Source organism: Rhipicephalus microplus, chromosome 5 (genome assembly GCF_043290135.1).
Source record: "Rhipicephalus microplus isolate Deutch F79 chromosome 5, USDA_Rmic, whole genome shotgun sequence".
Taxonomy (NCBI): Eukaryota; Metazoa; Arthropoda; class Arachnida; order Ixodida; family Ixodidae; genus Rhipicephalus; species Rhipicephalus microplus.
Window position 1 is genome coordinate 100,581,522 of NC_134704.1, and position 14,085 is coordinate 100,595,606.

Sequence of the window (14,085 nt, forward strand, 5' to 3'; positions counted from 1 at the left end):
CATCCTCTGCTCAGCCTCTTTCCAGTGTGCGCTCAGATGCGTAGGGAGCAGGAGGTGCCTCTGTGCAGCGGCAGGAAGATGAAGAATGAATGCGAAACTGTGGAGAGTCATCAGGGGAAGTAAGGAAGTAGAGTGCAGATAAAAAAAGCAATATATATGTAGTTTTTGTTTTTTGTTTGTCATTTACATGTGGTGCTTCACTGGGTCACATGAAAATATTTATTTAGGCAGTGGAAAATGTTGCCTGCCCAATGAAAAGGTTTGTGTCACTAGAAATTTTAATTTGATCATTAGAAGCGGCGAAAGCATAATCTCAGAAGGTGAGCTTGAAACCTTCGCCACTAACTCTAAGAAGACTTCGTAAGTCCAATTCCTTCCCCGCTATTGGTATGAAATTCACTCGGAGCTGGAGCATCACACGACGTGCATGAGCACGTCATGCGCGCGTAACCTACACTCGCATGAGATGCCCATGTCAGCCCGTGCGTGCAAGCGGTGTTCTGCCGTCTCGATGTTCTTTTGTATTGTACTGCGAGTTTTTGTGGGATGGATCCCTATCTGCGCGCACGTTTTGAGAGGCTGGCTTGGATAACGTATCCTTACCCCGATACACAGCGTCACACTGCTGCATCTTCTGCTAGGGACGATACACCAAAACCACGCCAAGCGTTGTGAATGCTGGCCCCGACACAATGCGCAAACTGCGAGAACACCAACGCAAACAAAATGGAGGCACCTCAGTCTCGCGTCTCTCTCGATATGAAATTAAATAAATAAGGCGAATAGATTTCGCCTGTGTGTTCTAACATTTTTGTAAACTTTCATGCTTCTATTTAAGCAACAGTTTGTTCAAATTACACACGTTGTCTCAAATAGTTCTCGCAGTGTCACGTACTACTTTGACATAGACAGGACCATTCTATCACCTTCACCATGTTGGGGCGCACGCCCATGAGATGAAGGTGAAGCCGTGTTCAGTCTAGCCTATCACCTCTTTATGCCACGCGTAGTACTGAATATCTTCGTAAATGAGATCTTGAGCGCTCAGTGCATTCATTCCTTTACGCTTCTCAAAACTCTTAAGTTTGTGTAACGACCCTTAAAGTGTTCACAGACAGAAGAAAAATTGAGCCTGTGTGGTTAGGCCAAGTTAATACGCCACAAAAAAAATCCTTCTGGCGCCTGGCACTCTGACTATTTGCGCATGTATAGCCCTTCTTAGCTATGGCACACAGAAAGAGACCCAGAAGCATATTTCTACGATGGTGCACACTTAACTGACCATGCTGAACTAGAAATGGAGAGACCGTATTCTGTGAACCCCGCGGAAAAACGCATGTTTATGCTAAATCATTACCCGTTTGTACAATTATAAACTAGAACATTTTTGCTTGCTTTCATGTCGTAGAGACAGATACCACACCTGTTTATTGGAAAATTTGAGTTTTGTCAAAGATTATTCTGCCTATATTCACAATTTTGGAAGCCTGAAAGAGTGTTTTGGCCACCTATAATTGGTGCCTAAATCCCGGTTTTTCAGTGCCTATAGAGCTGGCCTCTATAGTTACGACCTACCTGACATGTTTTCGCAACGCCGAAGCAAAGATGATGCCCGTTTAAAACATCTACCGTACCTCAAGAAAAAAATTGTTGTTCTGATAACGTCGAGCTCGTCAAATTGGTTATAAAATGGGTGATGAAAGAGAACTGGGGCAAGTCCATGAGAAACAAAACTTATTATTATACAGGCAAAGCAATTTCCATAAACACGCACCCATAGATGTGCTGCTGAGCAGTGTTCTACATATCAAGGCAGTCGAGGGCAGCTTGTACAAAAGTGTAATTGTGCCTATCATAAGCGGCACAGTCCACACGCTGGATGTGCTGCATAGAGCGCCCCGCGGCCTCAACCAGCAGAGCACGGCGATTTTCTTTCTTGGAGATCCCTTCCGGTGTCGTGAGAAGATCATCCCTCCGCTCGCTTAGGAATCCCTTTACACCTGCCTTGAACTTTGAGAAGAGCACCTCAATCGGATTGAAGAAAGGGCTGTATGGCGGTAGCTACTTGACTGTGTGGTCGCTTGCCGCGAGGACAGCCTGTTCGGCGCGGCGGTGTGCTGATGCGTTGTCAAACAGGAACACTGCCTGTATTCCTAGTTCCTGCTGTGAAACTTTACTCGACACTTCTGCAAGAAAGTCGTTGAAGACAGCCCAGTGGACCTTGTCGGCCATTGTCCAGTGGAGAAGGCCATTTGCTGACATGCAGGCTATAACATTTACATTCGCCCCTTTCGCACTAGTTGACAAACGGCATGCTGGAGCACCTCGTTTCGCCCTACCGAAACTGCGCGAGCACCATACGTTGAAGTTGGTCTCGTCGATGTAGTATCGGGTTAGCGTTGTTCCCTCGCTCTGAAGCCACTGGGCATATCGGCACCGCAGCTGTTTCACGTCGGCGCGATTTCTATCTACCGGGCTCGGGGTCAGCAGCTTCACCGAATAACCATGGCCATCGAGAAGCCGTTCAATCGTCGACGTGCTCACTTCAATGTTAGACATCTCATCTTTGAGAGCTCTCTTTATTTGTTCCAGTGTGAAGGATGGGTTTCCCTGTACGATTCGTTGCAGGGCGTCCACCACGTCCGGTCCTAATTTCCTCGACGAACCACCACGTGTTTTAGTTGTGTCACGATCACTAGCGGATATAGAACGCACGGTTTTTATATTGATTTTGAGTGTTTCGGAGAGCACTTTTAAATCACCTCCGCGCCTGTGAACATCTATTATACGGCAACGATCTACAGGAGAAACGCGAGCGTACTTTTTCTTCGGTTCATCAGGCGCCTTCCGTGGCCTTCCGGGCCGCCGAGAGTCTCGGTCTTCCATAGCACCAGTGGTCGAAGCGCAAACTTTCACTTATTCTCAGGACTGCAAAAGCGCTCTCCGAACGATGACTTGGCCGGAAACTTGAAACTACGCCGTCTTGTCGCTTGCGTCGCACAACGTCGTCCTGTCGTCTGCGTGAAAGAGACTCGCCGAAAACAGCTACGACACAATGTCGTCTGCTTCAGGTTTACTTAGAGCAATTGCTTTAATTCATAAATAACCAGCATTAGGGTATTCTAACACGAATTAAAACGTACCTTCAATTCTTCGATTCATTATTTCGTGGGATTGTCATCTGCATTGTAGAACGTCTGCACGACGTCTGCATGACGATGGGCAGTCATGCAGACGATGGTGCACACGACAATCTGACGGTGCAGACGACGCTGCAGACGAAGACAGACGACGGTGCAGACAACGGTGCAGATGACTGCCCGTCGTCATGCAGACGACGTGCAGACGTTCTACAATGCAGATGACAATCCCACGAAATAATGAATCGAAGAATTGAAGGTACGTTTTAATTCGTGTTAGAATACCCTAATGCTGGTTATTTATGAATTAAAGCAATTGCTCTAAGTAAAACTGAAGCAGACGACATTGTGTCGTAGCTGTTTTCGGCGAGTCTCTTTCGCACAGACGACAGGACGACGTTGTGCGACGCAAGCGACAAGACGGCGTAGTTTCAAGTTTCCGGCCTAGTCATCGTTCGGAGAGCGCTTTTGCAGTCCTGAGAATAAGTGAAAGTTTGCGCTTCGACCACTGGTGCTATGGAAGACCGAGACTCTCGGCGGCCCGGAAGGCCACGGAAGGCGCCTGATGAACCGAAGAAAAAGTACGCTCGCGTTTCTCCTGTAGATCGTTGCCGTATAATAGATGTTCACAGGCGCGGAGGTGATTTAAAAGTGCTCTCCGAAACACTCAAAATCAATATAAAGACCGTGCGTTCTATTACCGTTGGTGATCGTGACACAACTAAAACGCGTGGTGGTTCGTCGAGGAAATTTGGACCGGACGTGGTGGACGCCCTGCAACGAATCGTACAGGGAAACCCATCCTTCACACTGGAAAAAATAAAGAGAGCTCTCAAAGATGAGATGTCTAACATTGAGGTGAGCACGTCGACGATATATCGGCTTCTCGATGGCCATGGTTATTCGGTGAAGCTGCTGACCCCGAGCCCAGTAGATAGAAATCGCGCCGACGTGAAACAGCTGCGGTGCCGATATGCCCAGTGGCTTCAGAGCGAGGGAACAACGCTAACACGATACTACATCGACGAGACCAACTTCAACGTATGGTGCTCGCGCAGTTTCGGTAGGGCGAAACGAGGTGCTCCAGCATGCCGTTTGTCAACTAGTGCGAAAGGGGCGAATGTAAATGTTATAGCCTGCATGTCAGCAAATGGCCTTCTCCACTGGACAATGGCCGACAAGGTCCACTGGGCTGTCTTCAACGACTTTCTTGCAGAAGTGTCGAGTAAAGTTTCACAGCAGGAACTAGGAATACAGGCAGTGTTCCTGTTTGACAACGCATCAGCACACCGCCGCGCCGAACAGGCTGTCCTCGCGGCAAGCGACCACACAGTCAAGTAGCTACCGCCATACAGCCCTTTCTTCAATCCGATTGAGGCGCTCTTCTCAAAGTTCAAGGCAGGTGTAAAGGGATTCCTAAGCGAGCGGAGGGATGATCTTCTCACGACACCGGAAGGGATCTCCAAGAAAGAAAATCGCCGTGCTCTGCTGGTTGAGGCCGCGGGGCGCTCTATGCAGCACATCCAGCGTGTGGACTGTGCCGCTTATGATAGGCACAATTACACTTTTGTACAAGCTGCCCTCGACTTCCTTGATATGTAGAACACAGCTCAGCAGCACATCTATGGGTGCGTGTTTATGAAAATTGCTTTGCCTGTATAATAATAAGTTTTGTTTCTCATGGACTTGCCCCAGTTCTCTTTCATCACCCATTTTATAACCAATTTGACGAGCTCGACGTTATCAGAACAACAATTTTTTTCTTGAGGTACGGTAGATGTTTTAAACGGGCATCATCTTTGCTTCGGCATTGCGAAAACATGTCAGGTAGGTCGTAACTATAGAGGCCAGCTCTATAGGCACTGAAAAACCGGGATTTAGGCACCAATAATAGGTAGCCAAAACACTCTTTCAGGCTTCCAAAATTGATAATATAGGCAGAATTATCTTTGACAAAACACAAATTTTCCAATAAACAGGTGTGGTATCTGTCTCTACGACATGAAAGCAAGCAAAAATGTTCTAGTTTATAATTGTACAAACGGGTAATGATTTAGCATACACATGCGTTTTTCCGCGGGGTTCACAGAATACGGTCTCTCCATTTCTAGTTCAGCATGGTCAGTTAAGTGTGCACCATCGTAGAAATATGCTTCTGGGTATCTTTCTGTGTGCCATAGCTAAGAAGGGCTATACATGCGAAAATAGTCAGAGTGCCAGGCGCCAGAAGGATTTTTTTTTGCGGCGTATTAACTTGGCCTAACCACACAGGCTCAATTTTTCTTCTGTCTGTGAACACTTTAAGGGTCGTTACACAAACTTAAGAGTTTTGAGAAGCGTAAAGGAACGAATGCACTGAGCGCTCAAGATCTCATTTACCAAGATTTCCAGTACTACGCGTGGCATAAAGAGGTGATAGGCCAAACTGAACACGGCTTCACCTTCATCTCATGGCATTGCGCCCCAACATGGTGAAGGTGATAGAATGGTCCTGCCTATGTCAAAATAGTACGTGACACTGCGAGAACTATTTGAGACAACGTGTGTAATTTGTACAAACTGTTGCTTAAATAGAAGCATGAAAGTTTACAAAAATGTTAGAACACACAGGCGAAATCTATTCGCCTTATTTATTTAATTTCATATCGAGAGAGACGCGAGACTGAGGTGCCTCCATTTTGTTTGCGTTGGTGTTCTCGCAGTTTGCGCATTGTGTCGGGGCCAGCATTCACAACGCTTGGCGTGGTTTTGGTGTATCGTCCCTAGCAGAAGATGCAGCGGTGTGACGCTGTGTATCGGGGTAAGGATACGTTATCCAAGCCAGCCTCTCAAAACGTGCGCGCAGATAGGGATCCATCCCACAAAAACTCGCAGTACAATACAAAAGAACATCGAGACGGCAGAACACCGCTTGCACGCACGGGCTGACATGGGCATCTCATGCGAGTGTAGGTTACGCGCGCATGACGTGCTCATGCACGTGGTGTGATGCTCCAGCTCCGAGTGAATTTCATACCAATAGCGGGGAAGGAATTGGACTTACGAAGTCTTCTCAGAGTTAGTGGCGAAGGTTTCAAGCTCACCTTCTGAGATTATGGTTTCGCCGCTTCTAATGATCAAATTAAAATTTCTAGTGACACAAACCTTTTCATTGGGCAGGCAACATTTTCCACTGCCTAAATAAATATTTTCAGGTGACCCAGTGAAGCACCACATGTAAATGACAAACAAAAACAAAAACTACATATATATTGCTTTTTTTATCTGCACTCTACTTCCTTACTTCCCCTGATGACTCTCCACAGTTTCGCATTCATTCTTCATCTTCCTGCCGCTGCACAGAGGCACCTCCTGCTCCCTACGCATCTGAGCGCACACTGGAAAGAGGCTGAGCAGACGATGCGACATGGATGGTATACATGTGTAGAGGCTAGTCTACCTCCCTCTTGGCTAAAATGCCTTCTGAGTTTGACAATTCTAAACGTAACTCGTGAAATAAAGAGTAGTTTGCACCAAACAGTGTCCCGAAACATATATTTTGCCCGGTAACATGAATACCGGGCTCAGTGGTACTTGAAAGCAAAATTTCAGGTTAAATAGCGTTTCTATAGGCATCGATTTTGAAAACAGACATTTACAGGCACCTATACGAATTGAGGCTACAACGCCCGAAATAGGTATTAATAGGCACTATAAAAGCACTATACAAGCTCTCCTCGCCCCCTAATTTGTGCTCACGTGTCAAAATGACACGATATGAGCACAAGAAACGAAACAGGCGTTTGCATATAATTCGGCTATAGTCATAACACTGTATATCCTTAATCAAGCATAAGACGCACGGTCTGCCTGCTGCAAAGCTTGCTACAAAAACATTTGTCTACCACTCCTTCGGCTCAACAATTATTTCATCTGGTTATCCTGTGAAACAAATCCGTTGTAATAGAGTGCAATACCCATACTTGAGATACATACTATTGCTATTTACAACTGGCCATTTGCTGCTGCGCCATTCAAGGCTGTGGCTGACTCGTGCCTTCCTTTCTACATTCTACGCCACGCCGTTTCTTATAGGTTAGTGTGCTTGGAATTAGCGTGCCTGTTTAGTGTAGAACGCCTGTCCGTTCACAGTATCGTGGCCTGGCTGCCCGCATTTTCAAGGCATTCTACGAAACACGAGAAGCAACAAAAAAGACGCGTACATCTACCCACACGACGAGCTGGAGTAAACGTGTCGCAGGGAGGTGAGGGTATCGGTTGAATGTTGCGTAATTGAGTATGGTTTGTAAAATGCTTAATTGTCATTTCGACTTCATTATTTCCATTTATTGAATGAAGGAGAAGCGCTGCCCTCAACGAGCGATGTGACACTGTTGTTGGGTTGTACCACACTGCTGCTTGAAGGTACTGTTGCTTCCATCGCATCTACACGAGTCAAGAAAAGCGTCACGTCAAACAAAAGCAATGTAAAGACGCCTTTGACTGAATTCGAAACGCGCGATCTGGTGCCTACGTATACCGGTTAGCTGGTGAACGGCTGTGCAGCGCGAGAAGTTAGTTTTTTACTAGCAGACGCTGCCTGCAACGGCCTTCAAGTTAATGTTCTCTCAATGACGTTTCGTTTGATATTCATGAAAGCACGTTAGAGGGTGCTTGCATGACTGTTAGTCGTGATGACGTCACGTGAGTCAATAGTGATCAGGTCGGTTGGCCGAGTCATAAGTATAACGTTATTGCTCTCTCACAGACGTTTCGTTCGATATGCATGAAAACAGGTTAGGACAGCGCGTGCGTGTGTGATAGACGTGATGACGTCACATGAGTCACTATTATTCACGTCGCTAGGCCTAGTGAGAGCATTCAAGTTATTACTCTCTCTAAGACGTTTCGTTTGATATACATGAAGGCAGGTTACAGAGTGCTTGCGTGGGTGTCAGGCATGATGCCGTCACGCCAGTCACTAGTGATGACGTCACTGGGCCTAGTGCCAGCATTCAAGTTATTACCCTTTCAAAGACGTTTTGTTTGATATGCATGAAGGCACATTATAGAGTGCTTGCGTGAGTCTTAGGCGAGATGACGTCACGCCAGTCACTAGTGATGACGTCACTGGGCCTTGGGACAGAGTTCAAGTTATTACTCTCTCAAACACGTTTCATTTGATATGTATGAACTCAGGTTAGACGGTGCGTGCGTGGGTGTCAAACGCGATGACGTCACACGAGTCACTAGTGATCACGTCACTCTGCCGATTGACAGCGTTCAATTTATTAGCCTCTCGAAGACGTTTCGTTTGGTATACATGATGGCAGGTTAGACATTGCGTGCGTGGGTGATAGGCGTGATGACGTCACCTAAATCACAAGTGATCAAGTCAGTTGGCCGGGTCATAGGTAACACGTTATCACTCTCTCAAACACGTTTCGTTTGGTATGCATGTCGGTAGGCGAGTAAATTACGTGTGCGGGTGATATGGGTGATGACGTCCCCTGAGTCATTGGTGATCGGGTGGCTTGGCCGAGTTTTAGGTATCAAGATCCCGCCCTTTCAAAGACGTTTCATTTGATATGCATGACGGGAGGTTAAGACAGTGCATGCGTGGGTGATATGCGTGAGGCGTCACCTAAGTCACTCGTGATGAGATCATCGGCCTGGTTAATAAGTATCAAGTTATTACTGTGTGGACGGCGTTTACTTTGCATGTCGAAGGTGTGAATAGTGCTTACGCGGGTGATAGGCGTGATAAAATCGCGCGAGTCACAATGTGTCACGAGTGACTCATTCATGGTTTTTCCCTGTTAAATTCACTCCAAAGCTATTCACTCCACGCATTCCCGATAATTCTGGGTCGTTTTGAAGTCACAATGTCATCAGGATTAAATTCGCTGGCGTCCGGATTAAATTGGCTGGCGGTTGGATTAATTTCAGTGGCACTTTGATTAAAATGAATGGCACCTGGATTAATTTCAGTGGCGGCTGGATTAAATTGACTGGCGCCTAGATTAATTTGGCTGGCGCTTGGATTAAATTGAGCGAAAAAACCTGTAGTTTTTCGGCGACTTTGAGCGTATCTATCTATTTATCTATCTATCTATTTTTCTAGCCACCTACGACTTCTAGTTGTCACACTCATGATGCGCTCGCGGCCGTTTTGCTAGCTTCACATATACCAAATTTCGTATTACGTCATGTGAATGGATAGTGAAGGTATGTGACTGGTGGAAACATGGTAATCATAAGATGCATTTCATTATTTGATTGATTTGTGGAGTGTAACGTCCCAAAACCTCCATATGATTATGAGAGACGCCGTAGTGGAGGGCTCCGGAAATTTCGACTACCTGGGGTTTTTTAACGCGCATCCAAATCTGAGCGCACGGGCCTACAACACTTCCGCCTCCATCGGAAATGCAGCCGCCGCAGCCGGGATTCGATCCCGCGACCTGCGGGTCAGCAGCCGAGTACCTTAGCCGCTAGACCACCGCGGCGGGGCCATGAGATGCATGTCATGTAAGAACATGACTACGTGCCACACTCAAAGCCCGAAAACACTTCTACGTGACCCGTGCGCGTGCGCACCGGCGTTCGCTTCGTCGAGTCACGCTGGCGATGCCACGCCAGGCACCGATGTGCCTGGCAAGCGCAAGCCGCGGCGCGTTGCTTTGACGTATGCGCGTGTGGAATGTAGCTGCTTTAAAACTTGCGCAACTGCATGTGCAAATCAGCAAGATTCTGGAGACACCGATTTTACCCAGGCGCGCCCAATTTTCGGCCACTTTGAGCAACTTCGCATGACGACGTAGCGAACGAGCTAAGCCTCAGGCTGCGGCTCCGCCGCTGCTGGATACGGAGACGCCCCTCGGTCAACTTCTCAACATGGCACTGCCTGAAAACGTGCCTACGAGCCTACGACTCTGTCGTGGTCATATATCCCGACAAATCATTCAGACGATGGCCCATCCACCATTTCGGCGGAGCAAGCCGACATTTTTCTACTCGTCGTGGGACGGCATCGCCACCGAAGAAACGCGGAAGGAGCGTCTGCACTGAAAACTCCTCTGAACAATCCAACCAGTGGAGACGCTCGCGCCCCATCGCCTAAAGCATCACAAAAGACTTCACCAGTCTCCAAGTGGACGCCGAAACCAACGGTCAGGATGAATCCTGGCGACTACGCGATCGTGCTCAAGCCACGCATCACAGTGGCCCTCAAGACAGCGTTTCAACAAGGTGAGCTCGGCGTTGCCATTTCCCAACTCATCGGAAGGCAGCACATAAATGACATCACCATTTCTCCCGATTGGGAGCAAAACATCATCATCTGTGCCCCACTGAATAACGAGGTGGTTCAGAAACTGCTGTCGGACTTTCAAATCAACACCAGCAATGGACCGCTGCTGCTTCGCGGTCACCTCAAGCTCACCGGTGATGTGTGTCGCGGCGTGATTTCTGTGCACAACCTCGAAACCAGTGCGTCCCTGAAACATAGTGTGCAGTGGCGTGGCGGTGAACTAGTCTATGCGCGCAAGCTGGGGAACTCCAACGTAGCTGTGTTGACTTTCGCGGAAAGGAACGTTCCGCGTTTCGTCCACTATTACGCAGAACTGACTCCACTCAGGGAGTACATGAAGACAGTGCCAGCGTGCTACCACTGTGGCGCACTGGGGCACCGGGCGGATATCTGTCCCGACCCGGTCACCGAAAGATGTAGCCTTTGTGGCCAAAACGTGGGCGCTGGTCCTGAGGGGATGGCCCCCCACGAATGCAACCCAACGTGCATAGTTTGCGGGGGTCCCCACCTCACCAGCTCCCGCGAATGCACCAAAAAATTCATCAGGCTTCAGCAACCAGGGTCCAGGACATCGGGGACCCCAACAAAACCGAAGCGCCGGTCAACTGGCAAGGCGCCAACCCCTGGCAAAGCAGCAACGGCAACGCTACCACCTGGCACGGCGGAATCGCCAGCTCTCGGCGCTCCATCTGGCAACGCTGCACGACACCAACTCAAGGTAGGCAATTGGGCGGAGGTCGCCTCCTCTCTCTCCCCTCCACCTTCTTCTCCCACAATCAAGACCAAAACACAAAAACTCAGGCATGAGCTCACCCTTCTGCGATCTCAGAACGAAAAACTAACCAGCGAACTTCACTCGCTCAGAACCAATCCCACTACTTAGCCCTCGTTGAGCAACGAAGAGGAAAATGTAACAGACAGGGAGATTCCTACTACTGTAGAGAGTTGCGTCGCGGCCCTGGAGACCCAGGTTAATGCAATAGAAACACAACTGGCTGACCTCCCCAAAATTATCCAGGACACCATCACGTGCCAGATGGAGACTGTCATCGCACAGGTGACACAAACTGTAACTCACATTATCCAAAAGTGGATACAAGACACTCCACGCGTCCTTAAGCGCGTCGGGCCTATTAGGGACGCTAATCGCCCCTCAAAATTTAACAGAGTGTCTCCAAATGAGTCTGACTTTTTTGAAGACTACAGCACGTCAGCACAGGGTGCTAGTGAACTGAGTAATCTTAACAACACAACGCCACCCTCCATCTCCGAACATGGCCCCCAACCCTAGGTCACGAGCCAGAGCAACTCAGCCGTTGTTGCTAACACAGTGGAACTGCAGAGGTCTCAAGAACCACATGAAGTTGGCTGATTTCCGCCTCTCTCTTCAGACCTTTCAGTTCCTCGTTGCCGTGGTTGCCCTTCAGGAACCCGGCACGGACATCAAACTCACGAATTACACTACTTTTCAACACAACCCAGAGACATGTATAATTGTTCACAGGCAATATACTGCACAGGAAGTCACACTCCTCACAACACCGCCTTTCCCATACACGATGGTGTCAGTGCTGCCCATAAGGTGATCTGACCCGCCGGTTCATATTTTAAACAATTACTGTCCCCCAAAGCTTAAGAACGTCACGTTCAGCGAAAGTTTCACACAAGCTATGCAGGTGGCAGGAAGAGGCCCCCTCCTGGTCGTCGGCGACTTCAATGCCCCAAGCAGGTTATGGGGTTACCCGCGAGAGGGCACGCGTTGAAGGAAGTTTACGGAACTTCTTTCTACACTTGGACTCGCCCTCCACACTGATCCCGCCAGCCCAACACATGTAGGCAACTCTGTTCAACGAGATACTTGCCCGGACCTCACTATTACATGCAACATACGCCATGCCGACTGGCTGAACACACAGGACATTCTCGGTAGTGATCATTAGAGAGTTTTAGTACTGCGTACGCTGTGTACGTGGCGGCGTTACGTACGTAAGGACGCCGCAGCTGCTACGTACGCACGCATGAGATGCGTGCGTGCGTACGTATGAGGTGATCGCACCGCTCTCGAACAAGTTCGCGACAGCGCGAGACTTCGTTTGCAAAATGGCGACATCGAAGGCAAGCACCGACCAGCTCTGTGGCTCAAAATATGGCCATAATCTGGCTATAACATTTGCATTGGCTCACGTTGGCTGTCGACAACACGTGCTTCTATTTTGATCTACCAGATGGCGCAACACGCTTCTCGCTCGTTACGTACGCGGGTACAACGGCGTACTAAAAGCCGATTAGTGGCAAACGACGCCACGTAACGCAAGGCGCTTGCATGATGCGTACGTAGCACCATTCCGCAGTACTAAAACTCTCTATTTTGTATTAAACAAAACCGTGTACATGCGTCCCTTAAAACGCCCACTTACACAAGCTTGTATCCCAGACTGGACAACTTTCCGCGCCTCTCTACCTATCTTTGACCCTCTCCAGTCGGTGTACGACACCTGGTCTAAATCACTGACGTCTACACTGAAATAACACAAACGGCTGATAAAGCTCACGGAAACTCAAATGGACGTGGACAACCACCTCCTCCATCTTTGGCAGGCCCACCGCCGCCTCACTAAACGATGGAAAAAACAGAAACGTAACAGATGCCTCAAGAAACGCATCCTAGAACTCATGGAGCAAGCTGCGGAATATGCTGCTCAGCTAGCCTACACTAACTGGGTGGACAGGTGCAACAAGGCTGCACGCCAGATGTCTGGTCGTAACACGTGGCGCCTGTTTCGCGCTCTCATCGATCCAACACAAACACGCACGGAAACTTAACGTCACTTACATAAGGTCATGCACAACTTTACAGGAACGACAACACAGCTAGCACAGAAACTCCTCTCCCTCTTGAATGGAAATCAGCTCTCGTGACCTTCATCCCGAAGGCAGGTAAACCTATTGACGTGGAGAACCTTCGCCCCATCTCCCTCACGTCATGTGTCGGCAAGCTGATGAAAACGATGGTACGCGACAGACTCTCCGAGTTTCTAGAAACACAGCGCACTTTTGCGGACACGTGGTCGGTTTCCACCCTCAGAAGTCAGCCCAGGATATACTTCTACAGCTCCACCATGACATATTAGATCCTGGTGAATGCCCCCACAATGACAAGGTAGTCCTGGCCTTGGATCTTAAAGGGCCGTTCGACAACGTGAAGCATGAGTTAATCCTTGACCACCTCAGTCAGACCAACTGTGGTTATAAAACATTCAATTATGTTTGACAGTTCCTTACAGACCATCAAGCCTACATACGCATACAAGATGAGGAACATGGGCCTTACGTCATCGGCTCGAGGGGAACTCCTCAAGGCGCGGTCCTCTCTCCCCTCCTATTTAATATAGCCATGTTTCATCTTCCCCCCAAATTGGCTTCTCTACCAGGGATACATCATGCTCTTTACGCGGATGATATCACGATCTGGGCCATGCAAGGTAACCTGGGTCACATGGAGTCGTGCCTGCAAGCAGCAGCGACTGTATTCGACGACTACGCAACCTACTGCGGACTCGAGTGTGCCCCGGCTAAGTCAGAATTTGTGCACGTACGTCCCTCCCCTCATGACACAACTCAGCTTCATATCAGCCTTCCCTCGGGACCTATCCG